This window comes from Triturus cristatus, chromosome 12 (assembly GCF_964204655.1).
Source record: "Triturus cristatus chromosome 12, aTriCri1.1, whole genome shotgun sequence".
Lineage (NCBI taxonomy): Eukaryota > Metazoa > Chordata > Amphibia > Caudata > Salamandridae > Triturus > Triturus cristatus.
In genome coordinates, this window is record NC_140595.1 from 626,258,340 (window position 1) to 626,272,920 (window position 14,581).

Consider the following 14,581-nt stretch of genomic DNA (forward strand, 5'->3'; position numbering starts at 1 on the left):
CTTAGTTCCCTATGAGATGCTGTACCTTTGCCAAAGGTCTTTCCTTTAATGGCAGCGCCCTTTAACACCTCAGAGAAATGTCACTTAGTGATTGTCTTGCTGCTAGGAGTTGTTCAAAAAATGAAATGCTTTCTCCAGAAGAGTGACCCTTAGTAAATAATCTCGATTGGCGGTGGAAGAGAGTTCTTCAATTATTTAGTGGTTCAAATTGAATACATTAGGAGGAGGGGTGCTACTGTATCGGAGGGGTGGGGGAGGGAGGTGAGATTTGAGCCAGTCTTCAGGCCAATGGAGGCATTACCTGGATGTCCAAATGGCCTGTCCAGAAGCTATAATGTTAAAGTGAGCGGTAGTGCACAATTTAGAATATATATAATCTAAATATATCATATATATTGTTTTTTATTTAATTTTGAGGTTTGCTGCTGCTCACACGAAGACCTCACCCACCTACCCCTTAGGCGATTAAAATAGTATTATGGGTTTGAAGAAAGTAGTTCAGAAAGGTCGGGGTTAAGAGCACAGTGCCTCCAGGAGGATTTGTGCATGGGTCTCTGCCACGGAAATAGAAACGGGACTAATGTAATGGACTGTCACACCTTACCAGGCAGCTGTAACACTTTTTGGTTTTGACACCTCAGCTTGGCAGAAATACAAATGAAAAAACATTCTCAAAGCATTAGCGGTTACACCTATATATTTAAAAACGTTAAAATAGCTGGAAACTGTGTGTCCGTGTTTATTCAGCCTCCTAGGAAACCTGAAAAGGATGGCATAGTCTCACAGATGTTCGTTAATCCGTTGGGACTCATCAGCAGAAGCCTATGAGAAAGAGCTGTTTCACTGACAACATCAATGGCGGCATTTGTGAATGGATTAAAGAGATGTATTTGGTGAATTCTTTTTATTTCCGATATCTGGATACAGGGCAAGATGAACAAAGGCTTCCTGAAACTCCTGGCTGACATGCGCATTGTTTGATCTTAACTTCAAGCTTGAACTGTATTCCTGCAGTGATGCTAAGACCAGGGTGAGGCGAGATTGATTTCTTTCAACTCTGCATCGAGTGCTGGAACAGACTGGGAAGCAAGAACTGGTATGTCGTTACAGCCGAGACACTTACTGGATAGGGAAATATGCTTTCTCATTGGTTCCTTTGACAAATCTACACTGAATTTTCTCACACAATATTTGTCCTCTTTAGAATAATCTTTGACGGTTCTGGGCATATTGGTCATTGAGACAAAAGTTAAAAGGCTTGTCATAAAATTTGCGCTCCAAAGTTTTGGAAAGTCCCATTGTTTGCGTGGTGTACCCCCAGATTATTACCTCTACTGTTTTTTCTGGCTATAGAACTCAGTGCACTTTACCCTGCTAACCAGTGGTTAAGTATCTATGCTCCCCTTTTTTAACATGATGAAACTAGCACACCCCTAATGTTATATTTAATTTGCCTATAAGTCCCAATTGCGTGGTGCAAAGTGTACCCAGGACCAGTTAGTCAAATGTCTCCAGTGAGTTGCAGCACCCCTTGTGCCACCCACTGCAGTGGCCATGCAAATATGGCTGCAAGACAATCCTCTGTAGCCTAGTTGTGTAGTTTCAAAACTGCCAATACAACCTGTCAAAAAAACCTTTTGACAGGCCTAAACCTTCCTTATAATATGAATTAGCCACACCAAGCAGTCCCTACTGCCCATAAGAAAGGGCACATGGTATTTAAAAGTAGGACATTGTAGAAAAGTGCCTCATTTGACATGGTAACCACCACTTTTTGTCTGGTATTTGATACAACTTTAACTGAAAGTGTGCTGGGTCCCTGCTAACTAGGTCCCCAGCAGCAGGGTTCTTTCCCCAAAATGGTACATTTGTTCCACAATTGGCACCCCTTTAGGATCCATGTAAGCCGCCAGTAAATGGTACCCCCTGTTACCTAGGGCATTGGACCTAAAGAGGGTCTCTAAAGGCCGCAGCATGAATTGTGCCACCCTAAAAGACCCCTCACCAAGATCACTCAAACTGCTACTGCAGCCTGCGTGTCTTGGAGCAGACAAAATTCAAGAGTCAACAGTGCAACAGAGTAATGGGTTGATAATTTGAAACTTGCTCTGGGAAAGATCTTTGATTTGAGCTGATGTTTTGGTTTAGGGTTGACTTCGAAGCCAACGGAGGCGGCTTGATGGACTTTTACTCTGCGGTTCGAACAGCAGAAAGTTTTTCTCCACGTAAAGTGGATGTTATCACGTTCGCCACTTGGGTATTTAAATATTCGGGATGAGAGTACAGCTTTTAGACAACATGGATTAAGCTCTAATATTTGAAGTTTATTTTCAGAAGGATCGATATATGAAGCATATGTGTTGTTTGATGGTCCCATGACGTTCTGAGTATATATCTCATATGCTTATGGCTTGTTTCACTAACAAACTTTAGGTTATATCTCTGGGATCCATGGAACTACTCTTTGGAATTTTTTTTTGGAAGAGTATTGGATGTTGGTCTATCATGCTGTGGAGGTGTAAGAATTGGAGGAACTTGTGATGATAATGACACAGGTTGTGGCAAGTTTATTTGTGTTTGTATTATATTAGTGATTCACTATTGCATGACGGTATAGGACTTCAGATGACAGCAGACTAAAAATAGGTATATTCACACATTGTCCTTGTTATAATTAAAGTCTTGGTTAATATGAAGACTCTTTAAATTCATAGAGAGGCCCCTGCCGAAGGGGCGAAATGTCCCGAAATGTATTGGGCAACACAAGAACAGAGTTGAATCTCTGAAACAAGAATTTTTGTTCCTGTATTTGTATTTGTAATGATGTTTTGAAAACTAGTGTTGCAAATAATTTGAAATGTGATGTAGAATATACATCAAATATTGAGTAACCCACAAAATCATTTAAAGATTTGTTTTGAAAAAAGAGACCGTGGACTTTGGCACAAAACCCTGCCCTTCCTTAGCCCTCTCTCGACAATCATGACAGAGTGACTTGTTCTGCAAGCTGGAGAACTACCAAAGCCTTGGGTAGCCTGCAAGCACTTTGAGAATTGCCTAAAGTCTTCTTGGGAGTAGAGGAGCTACTTCCCTGCATTCTTCAGGCAACGACAAGCAGAGCCCGGTCCACCGCCTTGCAACTACCCAGCACGACCGACACCTCAGATGACCATGTGAAGGTACTCATGCTCTGGAAGGTCAGATCTTTCCCAACACTGAGGGGCCAATTCCGATCCGGGTCGGAAAGCACTCCAACCGAGCCGGATCCGGAGTGTTTTCCGACCGAGCCGGAGTCCTGCAGTCCGACTGAGCGAGTACGATGTGGCCGTATGCTGCCGGACTCGGTTCGGTCGGACTCCCATAGAAGTCAATGGGAGCTGGTTGTGCGACGCGTACATGGGCTCCCATTGACTGAATGGGTACGTCTCGCACAAGGGCGCCGCCTACAGTGGGTACACGTTGGTGCCATCCACACTGTACATGCCTGTGTTGGGGGGACCCTTGGGTCTCCCCCTGTGTCCGATTCGTAGGGCTGCGGGTAACAGGGGGTCCGACGCGGACCCGCAAAGGCAACCACCCGGACGTTTTGCACCGGCTGTCCGACGCGTGCATCGTACTGGCTCGGTAGTAAATCGCATCCATTGCATGCCACGGTCAGCTTACGGCCGAGACGTACGGAGCGGTTCGGACCCGGAAACGACTTGGTCGGAGAATTTCACATAGCTCGCATCGTACTTGCTCGCTTGTACAGCTGTACGAGTCGGGCGGAAAACACGCGTACGGCTCGTAGTTTTTCCGGCCGGATCGCGTTCGGTGCCCTTCTGACCCGGATTGGAATCGGAGTGTGAAGACACCAGGACCAACCAAAGTCGTGCAGTACCAACCCCCACCAGACACCAACACCGAGAGTTCAGTCCGGATTCCCACGGCACCAGGACCAAGCAGCCATCACTGACACCCACTTTGAGAGTGGCCCAGCTGCCTTGATTTTGTCCCTGCCAGCTATTTGTCCCCAGCCGTGAGGTGCATTTTTGTGCACGCTGTCCAACTGCCAAAACCACTGTGCTTCCAAGCCACCCAGCCAAGGTCCCAATGAACCAGCTGTGTTCCTGTGCTCCAAGATTGCTTGCAACCTTAGCCCCTGTTTTGGGAGCCCTCAAACTTGCCCGCAAGTCCCCATCTGCAGTCTCTTTTCAGGTGGCCCCCTTTCTCAGTAGTGCCAGTTACCAGCCTCACCAGCACCCTGCTCCCGGTAGAACACAGGCTGTTCCCAAAGAACTGTTGGTAGTACTCTGAACCTTGGTCCACTACTACTCCAATCCCAGAAGGTGAACCCCTGAAACCAACTGTACCTACCATTATGCATCTTTGACTTTTCTTTCCATAGGATTTCATTGTGCAAAAGGCGCACAACTTTAAAAGCTTTACTTACTTGTACAAATTGTTATTGAGAAAAGTACTTACCTTTGAATGAAGTTCTTGGTTTCAAAATAGATATAAAAAGAAGTGGTATTTTTCTAAATTCGCCTTGGATTTATTCTTTGAGTGGGTGTCTCATTTATGGCCTCAGTGAGTACAACACAAAAAATGCTTATCCTACCCTCTGATAAGCCTCACTTCTCGCCGACATTCCCTCAAAAGAGAGAGTTAGCAGTATCTACTTTATTTATTTATTTTATTTATTTTTAGAGTTTTATATAGCGCGAACCAGACCCAAAGTAGGGTAACAGAGCTCTTTACATAGTGATCAGGGTATGAGTAGCACAATTAGTAAAAACATAGCATACAAAAAAATAAAACCAACGCATACAAAGTAACAACATACCATAACAGAGTTCGGAGGGTAAAGCAAGGTATAGAGCTGTTTTGAGCAAAGAAAGTCAGTTCGAGATTGGCTTCGAAATATCAGCGTACGGAGAGTATAGTCATGTTAGAGGTTATAAGCTGGCGTGGTGTTTGTGTGGACTTTAAGGGAGGAGTTTGCTCATCAAGAATGATTTTGCTTCCTTTTTTAAGAGGGGTGTCGAGGTGATTTTTCTGATGGATGGCGGAAGCGAGTTCCAGATTCTTGGCGCTGCTCCAGAAAAAGGTCTGTTGGAGGTTTTAGTCTTGTTGAAACGTGAGGGTTTCAGGAGTAGATTATCTGCGCTCCTAGAATGTCTGTTTCCTCCAGATAGTGTAAGTTTTTGGGCTAGGTACTGGGGGGTGTTGTGGTATAACGCCTTGTGAGTGATGCAAGCCATCTTTAGTTGAATACGAGCTTCATAGGGTAGTCAATTGAGTGCCTTTAGGTGTGGCGACATGTGGTCAAATTTCCTAGATCCAGTTATGAGTCTAGCTGCGGCGTTAAGACAGTCTTTTAGAGGGGCGGTAGAGATTTTGGGAAGCCCTGAGAGGGTAGAGCATCCGTATTCCAGCCTCGATATAACTAAGGACTGAACTACCGTTTTGAGGTCTGGGTTCTCGATGAATGGCTTCATTCTTCTGCGGTAGCTCAGGTGAAAGCAGGCATTTTTAGCCATCAAGTTGATGTGAGCTTGCATGTTAAGGGTCTTATCCAGTGTGATTCCAAGTGATAATGTGGAGTCCACCAACGTAGGTGTGCAGTTCAGAGCAGTGATCATTTTGGTCCACTCCTTTATTTCCTGGGAGTTATTGGGGGGGAGAGATTAAGAGAAATTCCGTTTTTTGTGAGTTTAGCTCGAGGAAGTTGGTTGTTAGCCATTGGACGGTTTTTTCAAGAGCTAGATTCATTGTCTTTATCTCTTCCATGGAGGTGATCTTAATGTAAAGTTGGGTGTCGTCCGCCTACATATGGTAGGAGATGTTTGCCTGCTGAAGTAGGTCGGTAAGTGGTTCGACATATAGGTTGAATAGTGTGGGGGATAGGTGTGAGAAGTTGGCCTGGTATATGATGCTCACTAGTTAAAGTGATCACCTTGTACCATGCCAAGCAACCCTTATGGTGTGGTTGTAAGTCAACCTTTTCGGACTAGCTGCCCTAGTGGTAGCGTAGGCTAAGCAGTCTTTGAGGCTAAACTCGTGAAGCGTGTTAAGCAGGCTGTTTTACCAAATGTAACCCCCTTTTATACCAATGAAAGGACACCACACAGATATATATTGAAAATATATATGTATTTATTTCTCAAAGTAACCCCTAGTCTCTTTATGAGCACAGGAGCACAAATCGTCAAACAAGATTACAGTAGAATACACAGAAGTTGCACTTTATATGGATAGGCCCTGGTGGCCGCTCAAACCATATACTAAAATAGTGGTATAAGTACCACGAACAGAAAAGGGAAAAGGCCTAGGGCCTCTAGAATCGCTGGGCCTACAAGGAGCTAACTTCAGTTAGTGACCAGGAGGTCCACGGGTTGCGTGTGCAGAGCAAATAGTCACACGCGTGCTCCCATAGGTTTCAATGGGTGCGTAAAAAGTACAAAGTTACTGCAAAAAGGATCTTCCGGATGGACTATGACCTTTAGATTGGAAACACAGACACTAGAGATGTTACTCTACACTTGGGCACCGGAGTGCCAGCTGTACCTCACCCACAGGAAGCGGGTGCATACGTGTCGAAGTGCGTCGGGTTTCTTCTATCGGGTCAATGGAGCCTGTGGACAAAGATGCTGCAGGCGGTCGGTCCGGGAGAGATGCGGTGGATCCAAGAGTGGATCGGTGTTGTAGAAGACCTGTAAGCAGAGGGGACAGTGTTCACAGTCACTAGTCAGTGACCAGCGTGGCACCAGGTGGGTACCAGGCAATGTCGGGTGCAAACAGGAAGAAAGGTGTAGCTTGTCTCTGCAGCCACGTGGTCCCTGGAGGTCGACGACGTCCAGGAGTCAGTTCACGAGCTGTCCCACGCAGGCTCTCGCTGTCGGCGGTGTCGGCGACTTGATCGAAGCAAACAAGTCTTGGCAAAAGCAATTGTTGTGGAGAACAAGATAAGCTGATGGTTCTGACCAGCAAGGTCAGAGGGACTGCTCCTTTGGAGGGGAGCAAGGGCCAGTCTGGAGCAACCAGACCAGCAGTGTAAGTCTTGAAGTTCGTCGCCAAGATGGCCACTAGCCAGCGGGCCAGCAACTGGTTAGGCGCATCGAGTGGCAAAATGCAGAAGGGCCCCACGCAGATCGTGGAGATGCTGGAGGGCTCACCTTTGGTGCAGATGCTGCTCGAGGGTTGGGCTTCTCAGATCCCAAAGCACAACTTGGAGGGAGCCTCGGTTGTTGCACTTGCAGCTTGTCGTGGTCGTTTCAAGATGGCTGGCTCCACGTGTCTCGTTGCCTCCACGGGTCTCTTCTTTTCAGGGACTGTGGATCGGGCGGTGAGAGGTCTGGAGGTCCAGGTCTTGTCAGTCTCTGGGCTCGGGCTCCGGCGGGAGGCGGCGGCAAAGCAGACGTTGATTCGCTGGATGGTGCTTGCGTTAGCAAGGTGGTCACTCCCTGACCACAGGGGAGATTTCCTTCAGTCTTCTGTGCAGCAGAATGTTGAAGTTCCCGTCTTCTTCTTAGTTTCAAGTTGATTCCAGGATGTCTGAAGTCTTAGGACACAGCTCCTACCTTTAAGCGGATTCTAGGGGCCGGACTACCTGCTAGGTCCCTCCCTATGGGTGGGACCAGGAAGGGGGGTGGTTACACCCCCAATCCTTTGTCCAGCTCGCCCCAGGCCCGGGAATGGTGTGCCCCAGGACCGGTTTGAACTGGCATATGCACCGAGGCTCCTTGTGAGCCACAGGCATGTCTGGTTTCTTTCAAGCCCTACCTGACCAATACACAAAATCCTGTCTGGGGTGGTGCACGCACCTCCCCTGGCAGGAAACCCTTTGTCCACACCTCCCAAGCTGGAAGGACTCCCAGCAGCAGGAGGGCAGACTTGTGTCTGTGGTGGCAGCATCCATTTTGTGGAGCTGAGGCTATGTCTGATTTTACCCGGGTTTCAGGTACTGTACATGTCGTGTCCCTCTAGAAGGGTGGAATGCTAACCCCGTCGCCAGAATTGGCGAGGGGTTAGTATTCCAATTCGTATGACACCTTACTCGACATGTTTTGATAAAGCCAAACCAAAGATAGCATTTAACCGCAAGGTTCATAATGCACTTAAGAGTATATGGTATGACGATATCTGGAAACAGTAGAAGGAAGTTGTTCCGACCACTGCAGACAGGCTCAGCTCATGCCAGAGCACCATCTCACATGGAACCAAGCACTCTGCCTTCAGGATTGTTAAGGCCTGCCATAGGAGTGACTTATAGGTTAACAGGTGTCCCATTTAAGGTTAGGTATAGGTATACTACACCTAAGTAAGAGGTGGTTACACCAACTTACCCCAGCTGAGTGATCAGCCAGTTGTGTCAAATTTGTTAGGCCAGGCCAGGGGTGGCATAATACATGCTTCAGCCCCTGGTAGGCCTTAGATACACCAATGCCCTGGGTACCTAGTGTACACTGGTACAGGGGTTCACAGGGTGATCTAACCAATTGGGTATGTACCTAGGGTACATGGAGTCCATTTTAAAGAGAGAACAGCCAGGCTGAGATCCTGAATGGCAGGATCTCAGGCTAACTAAATCTAAAAACCAGCTAGACACTAGGCAAAAATTTGGGGGTAACCATAGTCAGATATCCACCTTCCTACACAACCCCCCCCCCCCAAACGAAGGGAGATAAGGCTGACCTTGACCAGGTAAGCCTATATTGCCCAAGTTGCCATATAAGGAGGAACCAGCACTGGCATGGTTACCCCCTGTCTCATGGTCCACTAAGCAATCCCTCACCCTAAGGGTATCAGAGGGTCTCCACCATAGGGAATCTCTACCTTTGGTGTGTCTTGGCAAAGTAAAAGGCTGGTGTTGAGATGGAGTACTGAAGTGAGTGTCCTCAAAGTGAGGTCTCAGCTTCCTCCAATCATCCTCCACCATGGATGCCTTTCTTTCCTTAACTGAGTTGCACTGTGCTCTCAGGGTCAGCCTCTGGCTACCTAAAGCTGGAGGCTGGGTCCCTTTTGTGGGCTTACTGGAGGGACAGGTCAGGTTTGGGGCCCTAAGGTCCCATGTTTGCCTGTGCCCAACAGAATCCCTCTGGGGGAGGTCCCTAACTACCTGTAAAGGAGATCCCTCAGGAATGTTTTTACCCATCACCTGACTAGGGCTACTAGCCAGGCAATCCTCATTCTTTTGATGGGGGGGTTCTTGTGGACAGGGGCCCTCTGGGGGTCCACTGGCCTCCCTGACCTCTGCAGCCCTGGGCTGACTGAGGCAGGGTAGAGAGAGGCAGGCTACCTGCACCAGACTGGGTCCCACCTTGGAAGGGGCCACTGACATCAGAGGCTCTGCCAGGCCAGGCCTGGCTACCTCTGGGGCAGTTCCTTCACAAGGGGTGAGGTCAGATCCCTGAGGAGGCTGACCTTTTCCTAATGTCTGGGGAGAGGGAGACTTTTCTTCCTCCCCACTACTCTCTGTTTGTGTGGAGTGATCCATAGTTTCAGGCTTCACTACACCTATGTCAGTCTGAGTATAGGCTGAGACCATTACAGCCTTGCCAACCTTTTCAGGGGGGCACTCAGTTTGTGTTTGAGCTGTGACTGTCACAGCTCTGCCAATCTCTACAGGGAAGTCTGTCTGTGCCTGGGCTGTGGCTACCACTGCCCTTCCAACCTTTCCAGGGAGGAAATCTATTTGGACAGGGGTGGTGAATGGCACAGCCCCACTACCCTTTTGTGAGAGGCCTACCATTTTAGAATGGGTGTCTTGTTCAACTCCAGCCCAAGCTGAGAGTTCTAAGTCATTCCCCAGTAAGCAGTCTACAGGCAAGGTTGGGGACACTGCCACCCTTTTAGGGCCAGTGACCCCTCCCCAGCTGAGACATACCTCTGCCATGGGATGACTGTTCTGTTTGCCATCAATGTTAGTCACCTGGTAGGAGAAACCAGGCAAAAGCTGCTCAGAGGGAACTAGCCAATGGGCCACCATTGTGATGCTAGCTCCAGTGTCTCTGTAGGCCTCAGCTTTGGTACCATTGATGTAGGGCTCCTGTCTGTACCTACCCAAAGTGTTGGGACAGGCAGTGAAGTTGGCAAACCCCATGCCACCATCACAGACAAGAGTAGTTGCTGTAGGGGAATTGGCTAAGCCAGGGTCCCCCTGTGTTCCCCAAGTGAACCCACCCAGATTTCTGGGGGCACTCCCACCACCTGGGGGATTACTGCTGACAGTAATAGGTGGTGTGACAGGAGTAATTGGAGGAACAGTTTTGTTTTTAGCCCTTGGGCAACTGCTGTCAGTTTTCCAATGCCCAGGAGTTTTACACTCATGGCAGTAAGGCTTTTTACCTGTGGTAGAGGAGGGAGCTTGGGACCCACCACCCTGTGTGGAGTTTTGGGGCCCTGAGGAAGATTTTTCTTTTGCTTTATCCCCACCCTTCTCTTGAGGTTTGGTGGTATCTTTCTTTTGGTCACCACCCTGATTCTTAGGCCTGATCCTGGTCCTGACCCATTTATCTGCCCTCTTTCCCAATTCTTGGGGAGAGGTCAAATCTGAGTCTACCAGGTGTTGATGGAGGAGCTGGTTTTGACAGTTACTTAAAATCTGTTCTCTCATCATCAAATTGTACAATCCTGTATAATCAGATACCTTACTTCCCAGCAACCAACCCTCCAAAGCCTTAGTGGCACATTCAATGTATTCAGACCAGTCCTGAGTCTGTGTCTTCTGGGTGTCTCTGAACATTAACCTGTACTGTTCAGTGGTTAAGCCTAACCCATAAACTAGGACACTCTTCAGGGCTCTGTAATTTCTGACATCCTCCTCCCTAACAGTGAGGAGTCTGTCTCTGCCTCTTCCTTCAAAGGAGAGCCAGAGGATTGCTGCCCACTGGTCTTCAGGAACCTGCTGTACTTTGCAGGCTCTCTCAAGAGCAGTCATCCATTTGTGGATGTCATCCCCACTTTTGTAGGGGGGCACAACCTTAGACAGGTTCCTATTATCAAAGACCCTATCTTTGTCCTTAGGGACTATGCTGCCACCAGTCGGTATAGACCCACTCTCTCTAGGTTGCCTAGCCTTGTTCAGTTTCTCTTCCATCAGGGCTACCTCTAGCTCCTGCTTCCTGATCCTCAGCTGGGCTTTCTGCATTCTGGCCTCATGTTCCCTCCTCTGAGGGGTGGTCATCCTTCTCCTGGAGTGACCTTGAGAGCCTCTAGAGGCATGGGAAGCATTAGAGTCACCTGAGCGATTCCTTTGCCTCCCAAGCCCCTGGTTAAGTCCACTGGGGAGATCCAAAGGGATGATCCCATTGTCAGTCCCCAATAGCCTTAGTTTAGCTGGGCCAAGTATAACACTTGGCACTGGGCTAGTTCTCCCTTCATCCTCACTACTTTCTGTATCCTCACCACTTTCCTCCTCTGTAGTATGATTCTCATCTAAGGGATGGCTATTGGAAAGAGGTACTGCAGTAGCATCTTCAGAAGGGGGGCCTCCTGTTCCTGTCCCTAAGGGGCCTAACTGGGAGGCTTTCCTGAGAGCTTTCTGATCTTCATCAGCCTGTAAAAGCTCTCTGAGTTCAGCAGAAGTAGGATTCTTGGGCTGTTTAAGGCCCCTGATATTTGCCAACTGCCTGAGCTCATTTTGATTAAGGGTAGCAAAGATGGATGGTGCCCTCTGGGGGTCACTCTCAACAGAGATGGGTACAGTGGACCCCTCTGCCCCAGCCATTGCTCTTAAGTGTGGGTGGATGTGTTGCAATCTACCTACACTTGGGTTTACCTACTAAACCTATCTAGTAGTTGTAGTCAGGGTGTGCTACTCCCTTTGCTCTACAACAACTAAGTTCAGTAGAACTTAAGTATATCTAATCTTGTTTTATATGTACCTATAGGTACCTCTGTGATCTTTCAATTGGTAACCAAGAGATTACAATGGTAAAACACAGCAAGCTCAAATCCAACCGCTGCTCACCAATGTGAGAAGTTGGCCTGGTATATGATGCTCACTAGTTAAAGTGATCACCTTATACCATGCCAAGCAACCCTTATGGTGTGGTTGTAAGTCAACCTTTTCGGACTAGCTGCCCTAGTGGTAGCGTAGGCTAAGCAGTCTTTGAGGCTAAACTCGTGAAGCGTGTTAAGCAGGCTGTTTTACCAAATGTAACCCCCTTTTATACCAATGAAAGGACACCACACAGATATATATTGAAAATATATATGTATTTATTTCTCAAAGTAACCCCTAGTCTCTTTATGAGCACAGGAGCACAAATCGTCAAACAAGATTACAGTAGAATACACAGAAGTTGCACTTTATATGGATAGGCCCTGGTGGCCGCTCAAACCATATACTAAAATAGTGGTATAAGTACCACGAACAGAAAAGGGAAAAGGCCTAGGGCCTCTAGAATCGCTGGGCCTACAAGGAGCTAACTTCAGTTAGTGACCAGGAGGTCCACGGGTTGCATGTGCAGAGCAAATAGTCACACACGTGCTCCCATAGGTTTCAATGGGTGCGTAAAAAGTACAAAGTTACTGCAAAAAGGATCTTCCGGATGGACTATGACCTTAAGATTGGAAACACAGACACTAGAGATGTTACTCTACACTTGGGCACCGGAGTGCCAGCTTTACCTCACCCACAGGAAGCGGGTGCATACGTGTCGAAGTGCGTCGGGTTTCTTCTATCGGGTCAATGGAGCCTGTGGACAAAGATGCTGCAGGCGGTCGGTCCGGGAGAGATGCGGTGGATCCAAGAGTGGATCGGTGTTGTAGAAGACCTGTAAGCAGAGGGGACAGTGTTCACAGTCACTAGCCAGTGACCAGCGTGGCACCAGGTGGGTACCAGGCAATGTCGGGTGCAAACAGGAAGAAAGGTGTAGCTTGTCTCTGCAGCCACGTGGTCCCTGGAGGTCGACGATGTCCAGGAGTCGGTTCACGAGCTGTCCCACGCAGGCTCTCGCTGTCGGCGGTGTCGGCGACTTGATCGAAGCAAACAAGCCTTGGCAAAAGCAATTGTTGTGGAGAACAAGATAAGCTGATGGTTCTGACCAGCAAGGTCAGAGGGACTGCTCCTTTGGAGGGGAGCAAGGGCCAGTCTGGAGCAACTAGACCAGCAGTGTAAGTCTTGAAGTTCGTCGCCAAGATGGCCACTAGCCAGCGGGCCAGCAACCGGTTAGGCGCGTCGAGTGGCAAAATGCAGAAGGGCCCCACGCAGATCGTGGAGATGCTGGAGGGCTCACCTTTGGTGCAGATGCTGCTCGAGGGTTGGGCTTCTCAGATCCCAAAGCACAACTTGGAGGGAGCCTCGGTTGTTGCACTTGCAACTTGTCGTGGTCGTTTCAAGATGGCTAGCTCCATGTGTCTCGTTGCCTCCACGGGTCTCCTCTTTTCAGTGACTGTGGATCGGGCGGTGAGAGGTCTGGAGGTCCAGGTCTTGTCAGTCTCTGGGCTCGGGCTCTGGCGGGAGGCGGCGGCAAAGCAGATGTTGATTCGCTGGATGGTGCTTGCGTTAGCAAGGTGGTCACTCCCTGACCACAGGGGAGATTTCCTTCAGTCTTCTGTGCAGCAGAATGTCGAAGTTCCCGTCTTCTTCTTAGTTTCAAGTTGATTCCAGGATGTCTGAAGTCTTAGGACACAGCTCCTACCTTTAAGCGGATTCTAGGGGCCGGACTACCTGCTAGGTCCCTCCCTATGGGTGGGACCAGGAAGGGGGGTGGTTACACCCCCAATCCTTTGTCCAGCTCGCCCCAGGCCCGGGACTGGTGTGCCCCTGGACAGGTTTGAACTGGCATATGCACCGAGGCTCCTTGTGAGCCACAGGCATGTCTGGTTTCTTTCAAGCCCTACCTGACCAATACACAAAATCCTGTCTGGGGTGGTGCACGCACCTCCCCTGGCAGGAAACCCTTTGTCCACACCTCCCAAGCTGGAAGGACTCCCAGCAGCAGGAGGGCAGACTTGTGTCTGTGGTGGCAGCATCCATTTTGTGGAGCTGAGGCTATGTCTGATTTTACCCGGGTTTCAGGTACTGTACATGTCGTGTCCCTCTAGAAGGGTGGAATGCTAACCCCGTTGCCAGAATTGGCGAGGGGTTAGTATTCCAATTCGTATGACACCTTACTCGACATGTTTTGATAAAGCCAAACCAAAGATAGCATTTAACCGCGAGGTTCATAATGCACTTAAGAGTATATGGTATGACGATATCTGGAAACAGTAGAAGGAAGTTGTTCCGACCACTGCAGACAGGCTCAGCTCATGCCAGAGCACCATCTCACATGGAACCAAGCACTCTGCCTTCAGGATTGTTAAGGCCTGCCATAGGAGTGACTTATAGGTTACCAGGTGTCCCATTTAAGGTTAGGTATAGGTATACTACACCTAAGTAAGAGGTGGTTACACCAACTTACCCCAGCTGAGTGATCAGCCAGTTGTGTCAAATTTGTTAGGCCAGGCCAGGGGTGGCATAATACATGCTTCAGCCCCTGGTAGGCCTTAGATACACCAATGCCCTGGGTACCTAGTGTACACTGGTACAGGGGCTCACAGGGTGATCTAACCAATTGGGTATGTACCTAGGGTACATGGAGTCCATTTT